At 40.0% G+C, this 13,237-nt stretch overlaps 1 long non-coding RNA gene across 1 annotated transcript in view; it reads right to left on the bottom strand.

The window, feature by feature from the left end:
* Positions 1-13,188, bottom strand: part of LOC135113902 (uncharacterized) — a 52,587-nt gene extending 39,399 nt beyond the window's left edge. Inside the window, exon 1 of the long non-coding RNA XR_010275105.1 lies at positions 10,355-13,188. This is a non-coding gene — a long non-coding RNA (uncharacterized LOC135113902). The remainder of the gene's footprint in view (positions 1-10,354) is intronic.
* Positions 13,189-13,237: the final 49 nt, after the last annotated feature.

The raw sequence follows: 13,237 nt of genomic DNA, 5'->3' as shown, positions 1-13,237 counted from the left end.
AGAGGCTGAAGACAGTCACTCAGTTATACAGTTTTAGTGATTCTAGTAATACGAGTAGTTTAAGAATTGTAGGTTTTAATGCACCAAGCTACAGGGAGTTTCCAGGAGTGACATTATGATTCTATTGATAATTTAAGGATCACGACTCCAATTAATGTCCTTTCGGCTTTTCAAGGAACTTTTTTTTTATTATTTTAATCTTTATTTTATTGTTTTCATTATTATTTTATTTTTATAATTTTCATTATTTATTATCTTTATTATTGTATTACTTATTGTTAAGCAGACCAATGGGCCATGGTGGAATAACCATAAAAAAAAAAAAACGCATCACTAACCGCAAAAATAAACAAACAAACAAATACAAAAAAATTAAATAAATAAAATAAATAAATACGTCACACCGCCACCATAGAGAATACTAAAGAAGCGCAATAAGGGGAAACACACTGAACTGCGCCTAGGGAAATACCGTCTGAACACAAGCCCGCTGGCCCCAATGCCCTCACCAGGATAAAGGAGCGGGCTTGTCACGGCTGGCTTAGTTAGTTTAGTTAGTGAGTTTAGTTAGGCCTATGCTCAAAATATCTCTGGTCCTGCCTGTGAGGGATTACGGATTTGTTTTGTTTTTTGTGCGTGTGTGTTTATTTTTCCACGTATTTGTCTGTCTGTCTCTCTGTCTGTCTGTCTGTGTGTCTATGTATTTATCTGTCAATCTATTTATTCGTTTATTTATTTGTCTATCTCTTAGTTTGTCTATTTGTGTGTGTGTGTGTGTGTGTGTACGAATGTATCTATCTGCCTATCTATTTGTTAATCTAATATTATATACGTAGAGGAAGATAGATAGATAGATAGATAGATAGACAGACAGACAGACAGACAGACAGACAGACAGACAGACAGAGAGAGAGAGAGAGAGAGAGAGAGAGAGAGAGAGAGAGAGAGAGAGAGAGAGAGAGAGAGAGAGAGAGAGAGAGAGAGAGAGAGAATGACTGACTGACTGGCTGTCTAACTAACTGACAGATACACAGACGGATCTTTGCCCCTTCATAGTTGAGAGAGAGAGAGAGAGAGAGAGAGAGAGAGAGAGAGAGAGAGAGAGAGAGAGAGAGAGAGAGAGAGAGAGAGAGAGAGAGAGAGAGAGAGAGAGAAACACTTGATGTCTTTCTCTTATAACAAATGAGCACGCTCCTCCTCCTCCTCCTCCTCCTCCTCCTCCTCCTCCTCCTCCTCCTCCTCCTCTTCCTCCTCCTCCTCCTCATCCAAGTCATCAGGAGGAAAAAGGAAAGGGAATACAGAGCCACTCCTTGGGGATCTCTCGTACCTCCATCTCTCCACCTCTCCACTCCACAAAGAAAGGTGGAAAGAACAAGAGGGGGAAAAAAATGATATGAAAACCTAACCTTACCGATGTGGGGGAAACTGGAAACTGTGGAAGACGTGCAGAGGGAAAGAGTATGGTGAGGGAAAGAGGGAAAAAGAGGCGACTGTGTAAGAATGGTGTGTTAGAGGACTGGGGAAACGAACAGAGGGGGTAAATAGAAGAGTAAGAGGGAAATGGAGGAAACAGACGTGAAAATTAGCTACGAGGGGAAACAATGAGGAAATAAATGAAAAAAAATAAAATAAAAGACAAGAAATAGAAAATATATAAAATGAACCGAAAATAAAAGCTGGAAAAAAAGGCAAGAAACAGGAAAATAGAAAATAAAAGGGAAAAAAACAATAACCACACAAGAAACAGGGAAAATAAAGGAAAAAAAGCATTATATATAGAAATACACCCAAAAATAAAAGATGAAATGGAAAAACTAAAAGGAAAACAAACGAGAAAAATGGAAAAAAGGGGAAAAACAGAAAAAAAGAACCACTGAGGAAACAGGAAGAAACAAACAAATAAACCAAAATAAAAGCTGGAAACGGAAAAAAAAACAAGAAAAAGGAAAACTGAAAAAATGGAAACAAAAGGAAACAGAAAGGAAACAAAAACGAACAAAAAAAAACAATAAGCATCGGAAACTGTAAACAGGAAAACAGAGAGAAAACAAAGCAGGGAAAAACAAAACAAAGGAGATGGAAAAAAAAAACAAACAAAATACACGAGGAAGGAAACAAAGAATAGACGAAAATAAAAAAAAAAGTTGGCAAGAGGACGAAAGAAAAAATAAAGGAAATATAAAATAAGAAAACAGGAAAAATAAGGAAAAAAACACGAAGAAGAAAATAAAGTGAGCGAAATTTATCCAGTAGCGACAGTAAGAAGATTGCTCTCTCTCTCTCTCTCTCTCTCTCTCTCTCTCTCTCTCTCTCTCTCTCTCTCTCTCTCTCTCTCTCTCTCTCTCTCTCTCTCTCTCTCTCTCTCGTAGCAGCAGTAGTAGTAGTAATTGTTGTTGCTGTTGTTGTTCTTGTTCTTGTTGCTATTGTTGTTGTAATGATAGTAGTAGTAGTAGTAGTAGTAGTAGTAGTAGTAGTAGTAGTAGTAGTAGTAGTAGTAGTAGTAGTAGTAGTAGTAGTAGTAGTAGTAGTAGTTATTACATTACAGTTATGCTCTTCTCTAACTAATATTCTCCTCCTCCTCCTCCTCCTCCTCCTCCTCCTCCTCCTCCTCCTCCTCCTCCTCCTCCTCCTCCTCTTCCTCCTTCACTTCACACCCACTCTCCCTGACCTAATCCTGCAAGCTTCCTTCCCACACACCCTCCTCTCCTCCTCCTCTTCTTCCTCCTCCTCCTCCTCCTCCTACTACAACTTCACTCACCAAACCACCCCTTCTCCCTTTCCTCCTCCTCTTCCTACACGTTCCCCTTCTACACACACCCTCCTTCTCCTCCTCTTCCTCCTTCTGCAGTCCATACCTCCCTGCTACCTGTAATTACTGCCCAGCCCGCGCCTCCCACGCCTGCTCCTCTGCACCTGCGCTTCACCGTGGCAATGAAGAGCTCACGAAACCCAAAGAATATACAAAAAAGAAAAAAAAACAGATAATGTAAACTGTACAGGAGGAGGAGGAGGAGGAGGAGGAGGAGGAGGAGGAGGAGGAGGAGGAGGAGGAGTACTTAGGATACAAAGGATCTCTGTTTTCTAGTCTACTCCTATTCTCTCTCTCTCTCTCTCTCTCTCTCTCTCTCTCTCTCTCTCTCTCTCTCTCTCTCTCTCTCTCTCTCTCTCTCTCTCTCTCTCTCTCTCTCTCGCTCGCTCGCTCGCTCGCTTATACTGAACATATAGATGCAAATATGACCTTTTTTTTTTTTTGCTTTTACCGCTTAGCCGAGAGAGAGAGAGAGAGAGAGAGAGAGAGAGAGAGAGAGAGAGAGAGAGAGAGAGAGAGAGAGAGAGAGAGAGAGAGAGAGTTACTAAGGATGGAGAGGATTAAGTATGACAGTACAGTGAGTGGAGGGCAGTAGTAGTAGTAGTAGTAGTAGTAGTAGTAGTAGTAGTAGTAGTAGTAGTAGTAGTAGTAGTAGTAGTAGTAGTAGTAGTAGTAGTAGTAGTAGTGAAACAAAATAACAACTACAGAACCAAGAAACAATGACAAGAGGAAAGAAAAAAGGAAAATTGAGATCTGGGAAATGAAAGAGAAGAAGGAAGAAAAAAAGAGAAAAGGAGGAAAGAGAGAAAGGAAAGAAAAGTATGATTTAAACGAAATGGCACTGAGAGAACAATGATAAAGAGGAAGGAAAGAGAGGAAAACGGAAAACAGAGAGGTGACGAATTGAAGAGGAAATCAAATAAGGGGGAGGAAAGAAGGGAAGGGAAATTTTGTACTGAAAGGGAAATAGTGAATAGAGAAAAGGAACAATTGAGAGGAAAGATAGGAGGGGGGGGAAAAAGAATATCACTGGTACGAATGGAGGAAAACAGGACGGGAAACTTCAGGAAAGGAACAATTACTGGGGGAAAAAATGTGGGAAAAAAATGAAGCAGTACTTGTATTATGGGAAAAAAAAAAATGAGGAAAAATCAAACTATCTTCACTGAATTATGGGAAAAAAATGGGAAAAATAAGAACTATCCTAATTGAATTATGAGGGAAGGAAAAAAGGGAAAAAAATCTAAGTATCTTTATTAAATTATGAAAAAAAGATGGAAAATAACAAAATAAATACATAAAATAAATATAAATAAAAAAAACATCCTTATTGAATTATGGAAAAAAAAAGGTAAAGGAAAAAATAAAATAACAAAATCACTGTTGAATTATGGGACAAAAAAAAATTATATATAAAAACAAAACAAAAAAACAGATCAACTCTTATTAAATTACTGAGAAAAAAAGAGAGAAAAAAAATGAAAAAAAGTCAATGTACCACTCGTAGCATTCACTACTATCTAATCGTATATATGTATCTATCACCTATTTTCTGTATTTTCCCCATGTGCTTGAGTCAATAACCTGTCTTTCCACTACGTGCTGTATTTCAACGGAATCAGCACCTTCCTTATCCCTAAACAAGTGCAGCTCGACAAAAACATCTTGATAAACACATTCCTTTCTATTTCCTCCCCTGCATTATCACATAGTCCATATTAATCTTTCCGTCCTCTTGTCACGCTCTTTTGGTCCCCGCCGCTAAAAAATCCAGTCACTGTGATTGGCTAATTTAGTTTTAGGCATATGATTGGCTCTTGTCAACTTCACTATTCGCCAGTTTCCTTCTCCAGTAACTACATCTGCGTCAATAAGGCTGAATGGTATATTACAAAGGGGTTCAGATATCAGCGGTTCCGGAGTTTCAAGCGAGAACATCGTCACTACAGGCTGAGTTTATCATTCAAGTCATATAAGAGTTCATCACACGAGCAGTCATCAGTCTTACCTCTCAGGATCATAAGTGTGTAGTGTGTAGTGACCATCTTACGTGTGTCACCTTGAAAATCATTGTGTAGTGTGTAGTGACCATTCTTACGAGTGTCACCTTGAAAATCATTGTGTAGTGTGTAGTGACCATTCTTACGAGTGTCACCTTGAAAATCATTGTGTAGTGTGTAGTGACCATTCTTACGTGTGTCACCTTGAAAATCATTGTGTAGTGTGTAGTGACCATTCTTACGAGTGTCACCTTGAAAATCATTGTGTAGTGTGTAGTGACCATCTTGCGCGTGTCACCTTGAATATCATAAACGTGTGTCACCTTTCCATCACTAAAACTTCAGGTGAATAGTGTCAGTGGTGCATTGTCTTTATCTAGAAGCCACATAGACACGAGAATCAGCTTTATCATCTACATCAGGGGACTTCACCAGTAAGTGTGTGGGAAGACTATTAAACTGGCGGCAACAACACTAGAAGCAGTGATGCCAAACAGTGCCTCAACATCAATTAAATTATTCTTATTAACCTATAGATGGAAATTTAAGCTGCACTAAGTAAAAAATATTAATAGCCTCACTTATTATTTTTATTATTATTATTTTTATTATTATTATTATTATTATTGAAGGGTTCACTTATGCGAGGTCTAAAAGAAAATGTATCGAAAAAAAAGGCTTAAATAAAAAGAGCTTGGAGAGAAGGAGAAGAAGATGGACAGCTTCCGTTAGTCCTTCTTCTTTATTTTCCTCCTCCTCCTCCTCCTCCTCCTCCTCCTCCTCCTCCTCCTCCTCCTCCTCCTCCTCCTCCTCCTCCTCCTCCTCCTCCTCCTTCAATCACTTCCTACTCTTCTCTTCAGTCCCTCCCTCCCTCCATCTCTAAACCTCTTCCTTCTCTCTCTCTCTCTCTCTCTCTCTCTCTCTCTCTCTCTCTCTCTCTCTCTCTCTCTCTCTCTCTCTCTCTCTCTCTCTCTCTTGCCTCATTTCCTCATTCCTCCTTCATCATTTGACTTCCGTTTCTCTGCTTCCTAATTCATTTGTTCTCTCCTTTCCTTCTCTTCCTCTTTCCTCAGTCTCTTCTTTTCTTCCTTCTTTATTTCTTTTTTTCTTCTTCCTCGTCTGTTTCACATTTCTCTCTTTACTTCTCTGTTTATTTGCTGTTTTCTCTGCTCTTTTATCTTTCTTTATTTGTTCTTCCTCTCCTACTTTATTTTTTTCTGTTTTTCTTTTTCTTCTTCCTCCTCTTTCATTATCTATCCTGTCTCTTCCTTTCTTTATTTTTACTTCTCTTCCGCCTCCCCTTCTTCATTTTTTTATTTCTTTTTCTCTTCTTCATTCATCTCTCTCTCTCTCTCTCTCTCTCTCTCTCTCTCTCTCTCTCTCTCTCTCTCTCTCTCTCTCTCTCTTCCCCCACTCCCCGACTCTTGTCTCTAAATTTGTTTCTGCTATCTTCCTTCCACATCTTCCTCCTCCTCCTCCTCCTCCTCCTCCTCTTCCTCCTCCTCCTCCCTTCCTCCACCTTAATATTCCACCATGTCAAGTCTTCCTCTTCCTTTTTTTTTCCTTTCCTTCCTCCTCCTTCACTTCCTCTCCACTTTGGCCTTTTCATCTCTCTCTCTCTCTCTCTCTCTCTCTCTCTCTCTCTCTCTCTCTCTCTCTCTCTCTCTCTCTCTCTCTCTCTCTCTCTCACACACACGTTCATAAATCTCCTTTCCCCCCGCCTTCCTTCCTTTCTTCCTCCTCCTCCTCTTCCTCTTCCTCCTCCTCCTCCCCCTCTTCCTCCTCCTCCTCCTCCTCAAGGCTTATCGGTGTCCTGCGTCAAGAGGAAAATATTTTAGAAGGTCGACAATTCCAGATGGTGATGACGGAGGAGGAGGAGGAGGAGGAGGAGGAGGAGGAGGAGGAGGAGGAGGAGGAGGAGGAGGAAGGAAGAAGAAGAAGAAGAAGGTGATGATGATGATGATGATGATGATGATGATGATGATGATGATGATGATGATGATGAGGATGAGGAGGAGGAGGAGGAGGAGGAAGAAGACAACGAAGGGGATGAAAAAAAATCAAGAAAAATCACTGAAAGAACCAACTTAAAATAACTAAAGGAAAGAAGAGAAAAAGAGGGGAAAAAACCAGATGATAAGGACGAAGAGGAAGTGGAGGAGGAGGAGGAGGAGGAGGAGGAGGAGTGCAAAGGTCAGAAGACACTGCATTCAACATTCACAAGGCAGATTACAGCGGCGCCCCTCTCCCCTCGCTGTATATCACTGTCTCCCCCCTTCTGGCGGTCTCCCCTCATCTGTTTACATCACTAACCTTTCCCCTTGCTCTCTCCACGCCGCCGCATTCCACTCCCTATCTTCTTTTACCCTTTCCTAGCTCTCTCTCTCTCTCTCTCTCTCTCTCTCTCTCTCTCTCTCTCTCTCTCTCTCTCTCTCTCTCTCTCTCTCTCGTCACGTTCCGAGCTCCAAGTTGCTGAGAATTAGGCGAAGTACGTGTTAATGTTTCGTCAATGTAAACAAAGGCTGGCTCACTAACTCTCACGGATGTCAGGGTGATATAGGGTGCAGTCTTTATATTTCGTGAGGATGAGAAAATGATGCATGATAACTTTAATTTCTCCAATGCAAGTACGTGTAAGGAATTAATATTAACTTATATGAATAACAAAAACTAATTCTGGGTCTTGAAATGTAGTGAAGATGCAAGTTGTTGTTGTGTTTTTCTTTTAATAATTTGATTTTCTCTCATGATATCAGATATGGAAAAAAATAATAATAATAATATTAACAAAGATAAATATGAATAGCAGAAAATAATGTCTTTTGAAATTGAAGGAAAACAGATCTTATATTTTATTTTATTTTATGTATTTGTTTATTTATTTATTTTTATTTTTTTTCTGTACCTATATAACACTTGATTCTCTCCACGCCTGCATACACAAGGCACAGTGTTAAGTCAGAGATGAATATGAACAGCAAAAACCAACCTTGTATTTGGTACCTAATAAAGATTCCATCAATAACAAATGCACTCGGGTATTTTTTCTTTCATTAAATAACCACACTTTTCCTCTTGCTTGGTACAAAGCATACAATTCACCATTCAGCGCTACACATTTTTCTCCCATAATCCCTTAACATTTTCAGACAAACATGTTTGTAGGAAAAGTATGTTATTCAGTTTCCTATCCTAGAAAAATTAACAATCTCTCTCTCTCTCTCTCTCTCTCTCTCTCATCTCTCTCTCTCTCTCTCTCCTCTCTCTCTCTCTCTCTCTACTCCTCTCTCTTCTCTCTCTCTCTCTCTACGTCCATAACAAACTTCATTCCTCCACTGCTCTGAATATTACCAAAGACGACAATAGGACTCAAAGGGTTGAAGAATATATATATATATATATATATATATATATATATATATATATATATATATATATATATATATATATATATATATATATATATATAAAGAAAAAGAACGAGAAAAGAAAAAGATATATAAAAAAACACATTTTACCCTCTCAATATAAGGTAATATATAACTCAACCCACTCATCACCAGCCACCCCCACCCATCCACTCACCAGCCACCCCCACACCACCCACTCACTAGCCACCCCCACACCACCCACTCACTAGCCACCCCCACACCACCCACTCACTAGCCACCCCTACAGCACCCCACCAGCCCCACACGTGGCAGTCCCTGTATAAAGAATGCCTGTCTATATCCGTCTGTCACCCCCATCCATAAATTAGTCTAATCTTCTTTTAAAGCTTCTTAATGACTTGGCACTAACAAGCTGATTACTGAGTCTGCTCCATTTGTCTCCCACTCATTGTAACACACAATTTCTTTCTCTTTTTTTTTTTATTTAACTTTTATTATAGTGAAGCTTTCCCTCTATAGTTACCGTTGTTATAAATGTTTATTTTTATTTTTTATTTATTTTATTTTTTTCTTGTGTTACGGGTACACACACACACACACACACACACTCTCTCTCTCTCTCTCTCTCTCTCTCTCTCTCTCTCTCTCTCTCTCTCTCTCTCTCTCTCTCTCTCTCTCTCTCTCTCCGTCTTTCATCCAAGCATTCATCAGAGCAACAAACATGCAAAACACACACGTAATCTCTCTCTCTCTCTCTCTCTCTCTCTCTCTCTCTCTCTCTCTCTCTCTCTCTCTCTCTCTCTCTCTCTCTCTCTCTCTCCACCAGCTTAACCTGAACATGCAAACCTGTCTGGCTTTCTGCAATATGTCGACACACACACACACACACACACACACACACACACACACACACACACACACACACACACACACACACACACACACACACACACACACAAGTATGTGGACGACTGCACCGTGGGCGTCCCAGTTTCCACCAAGAACCCGGACTACTCGCCACTGCAAGCGATCCTGGAGCGGCTGCAGACGTGGACGGAGGAGAGCAGGATGACCATCAACCACAACAAAACTGTGGTGATGCATTTCTGTACCTCCTCTGTACCAGTGCCCCCTCCCCAGCTCTCAGTGGGCCCTCACCCCCTCCAGGTTGTCCGATGTGCCAAGCTCCTCGGAGTCACGGTGGACGACCAGCTGACCTGGAAGCAGCATGTCGCCAGCACCATAAGATCAGCTACCTACAGGCTGTACATGCTGCGCAGACTCAGGTCGCTGGGGACGCCGACAGATGAGTTAAGGGGGGTGTATCTTACTTTCATCCTCCCCAAACTCATGTACGCCTCTCCAGCGTGATCCTCCTCCCTCACACAAACTCAACAGCTACAGTTGGAGAGTGTGCAGAAAAGGGCGTGCAGGGTCATCCTTGGCCCTGCATACACCACCTATGAAGAAGCCCTGAACACCCTGAAGCTGTCCAGACTATCCACCAGGTACAGTGAGGCTCTAGAGAAGTTTGGAAGGGGACTTCTGAATCATCCACGTCTCAGAAACATGCTGCCGCCTGACGCGCCTCGCCCTACCCGTGCCACCAGACACCACAATAAGATAACGCCCCTAAAGGCGCCACGTACGGACCGGTACAGACTCAGTGCGATTCCCACCATGGTGCGAGCCATCAATCAATAGTCTCTTCTAGATTTCACTTACCTTTAGGATTAATGTCAAGTATTTCCCCACCCCCAATGTACATTTTCAGTTTGTTGACTACCTAAAGAATAAACCGTTCATTATTATTATTATTATTATTATTATTATTATTACACACACACACACACACACACACACACACACACACACACACACACACACACACACACACACACACACACAGACATATAGACAAATGTTTCTTGACCACAGCTTTTAGAATTACATAGAAATTAGAACTCTTAACACTACATTATCAAAGAAACACAACTCAAACAATAATTACAAAAATAGATCCGCAACTCAGCAATAAAACACACACACACACACACACACACACACACACACACACACACACACACACACACACACACACACACACACACACACACACACACACACACACACACACACACATAAGCACTGACCAGCAGCAGGTGTGGGCGAGGCAGCATCCCTGGAGTGGAGGAGGCGTGTGCGTAGAGGCGTGTACGTACAGTGTGTGTCCGTGTATGTACGTGAGTCTTGTGTCCTTCCTCACTTGCACGCGTGTACGTAAATGTAAAAGTTAAGAACAAGGAGAGAGAGAGAGAGAGAGAGAGAGAGAGAGAGAGAGAGAGAGAGAGAGAGAGAGTAGGTGTAGAGGCGCACGACAAGTCACGGGTATGCGGGCACTGTATTCACACGCTGGAGTGCCAAAGGGTGCCTGCCTGGTGCCACGCCAATAGTGCCTCGCTGCCTACCACGGGGCCGACATGCTGTGAGGGGGACGGGGCGAGGAGACCATCTACTGTTACTATCACTACAACAAGAGCTGATAATCCATGACTAATAAGGAATTTTGTTTCGTTTACTTATTTATGTAAGAGAGAGACTGGCCAAGAACAACAAAAAGAGAGAAAGAGAGAGAGAAAAAAAGGCCCAAAAGAAAGGTCAACAAAATTCTCAACTTAGGGATACTTTACTAGAAGTTTAACCCTTTCTCTACGACGAGCAACAATTCACAGCACTAAAAGCAACATCAGTCTTTAACGAACATCTACAAGAAAGAGACGGGATAAAAGAACGAATAGATTTTACAATTTCTAGCCAATAAAATGTTTGGAGGTGGGTATCAAGCAAGGGAACGAGTCTCAAAGTGGTTAGTGATGAAGGAAAGGTGTGTGTAATGGCAGTTAAAGGGTTAATGAAGTAATGTACGTAGTGTTTGGTGTATAAGAAAGACATTTGTAATTGTTAAGTGATAAAAAAGCTGGTAGATTTTAGTGCTAGTTGTATTTCTTGCTCAAAGTCTTCAGGGTTACTCCAGCGAAGTTAAGAGTGCTGCACTATGGTGTAAAACTGTCGAACTAGCAAAACTGTCGTACTATGAAGTAAAAGTGTCGTACTATCAAGCAAAAGTGCCATACCATCAAGCAAAAGTGTCGTACTATCAAATGAGTGCCGTACTATAAAGCAAAAGTGTCGTACTATCTGGTAAAACTGTCGTACTATCAAGCAAAAGTGTCGTACCATCAAATACACGTCGTACTATTAAGCAAATATGTCGTACTATCTGGTAAAACTGTCGTACTATCGTCAGTGCTCTACCGTTAAGGGAAGCTGTCGTACTATCAAATGAAAGTCGTGTTGTTAGGCAGAAGTGTCGTAATACCCATAGTAAAGGGTTTCGATGACGGGTCAGACACTAACACAAAGGCTGCAGGTTCTATAGGCTTAGGCAAGGGAAGAAAAATGACAGAGAAGGCAACCACCGTACACAAAGCACACGAACACTCCGACTTTTCCCTAAAGCTTCAAAAAAAGAGAAATGTCAGAAGAGAGGAAACGTAAAGAGGACACGAAAAATTATATAAAACGAGACTTTTCTAAACCTTAATAGTGTGACAAACTGACATTGACACGAAAGAGAAGCAGACGAACCAAGCAGCGTTCACAAGGGACAGAAAAACATTGAATTTTTCTTGAAACTTAAAAAAAGAAAATAAATATAGGAGGAAAGGAAAATGCACAGCGGAAACGAAAAAAATAAAAAATATATATATATAAAAAAACACGTACTTTCCACATTAAGGGGAAAATGGCGATAAATTACGATAAATAAACACGGAAGAGAATCAGAGAAAGCAAGCAGCGTTAACAAAGAGAAATGAAAACTCTAAATAACAAATATCGGAGGAAAGGCAACTCGCAGAAGGCATGAGAAGAAAAAAAGAAAAAAGAAAGAAAACGGAAAGGCAACTCGCAGAAGGCATGAGAAGAAAAAAAGAAAAAACAAAGAAAACGGAAAGGCAACTCGCAGAAGGCATGAGAAGAAAAAAGAAGAAAGAAAGAAAACGAACACTTCTCGATCCCTTAAGAGGAAAAAGAATGACAAACCAAGCTACACAGACACACAGGGAATTAAAACCAGACAACTTTTTTTTTCAGGACGTAAAACATTTTAGGTTAGATTAGGTTAAGTTAGGTTAGGTTAGGAAAAAATAAAATAAAATAATAAAAATATCACAAAGCACATTTCAGGCAAACACGAAACATACAACTTTGAGACTTCTAGAAAAAATAAGTAAATAGAAAAGATCAATAAATAAATAAGAACAAAAAAAAAAAAAGACAATTTAGCCACCAGACAAACAAACAAACAGACAATTTCGACACTTTAAACAAATAAAAAATGAATAAATAAGAATTAAAAAAACAGGCAATTTCAACACCAGACAGACACACAGACAGACACATAAACAATTTAGACACTTTGGACAAAATAAATAAATGAATACATAAATAAGAATAAAAAAGATTTCAATACTAGACAAAAAAATAAATAAAATAAATAAATAAATAAATAAATAAATAAATAAATAAATACATAAATAAATAAGAAAACAAAAACAATTTAAACACAAGACAAACAAGCAACTCAAACACTTTACACAAAAACAATACAAGCAACTTTTTTCCCCCTCTTCTTCTACTACAAGTTAAAAAAAGAAACACACGACTTTTCCCACGTGACACAAGTTAAGAAGTTTCCGGCTAAGGTCTGAATCTCATAGAAAACGTGAAATATTAGCAAAACATCTAAGAAAAAGAATAAGAACAGCAGGTTTAAGAGAAAAGAAATTACTTGCTGCTGAGAAACACTCCAGGTAAGGATGGCGGTAATAAGTGGGACAGGTGAGAAGTGTTGTGGAGTGAGTGGCAACTTTGAAAGGAAGGAAAGAGATGAAGAAAAGAAAATAAAGATAAAAAGGTTGATGAAGATACGTCCAGGAACGAAAGAGAGAGAGAGAGAGAGAGAGAGAGAGAGA

This window comes from Scylla paramamosain, chromosome 26, assembly GCF_035594125.1.
Source record: "Scylla paramamosain isolate STU-SP2022 chromosome 26, ASM3559412v1, whole genome shotgun sequence".
Lineage (NCBI taxonomy): Eukaryota > Metazoa > Arthropoda > Malacostraca > Decapoda > Portunidae > Scylla > Scylla paramamosain.
The sequence above is the reverse complement of the archived record's forward strand: the minus strand, read 5'-3'. Positions and strand labels throughout refer to the sequence as shown.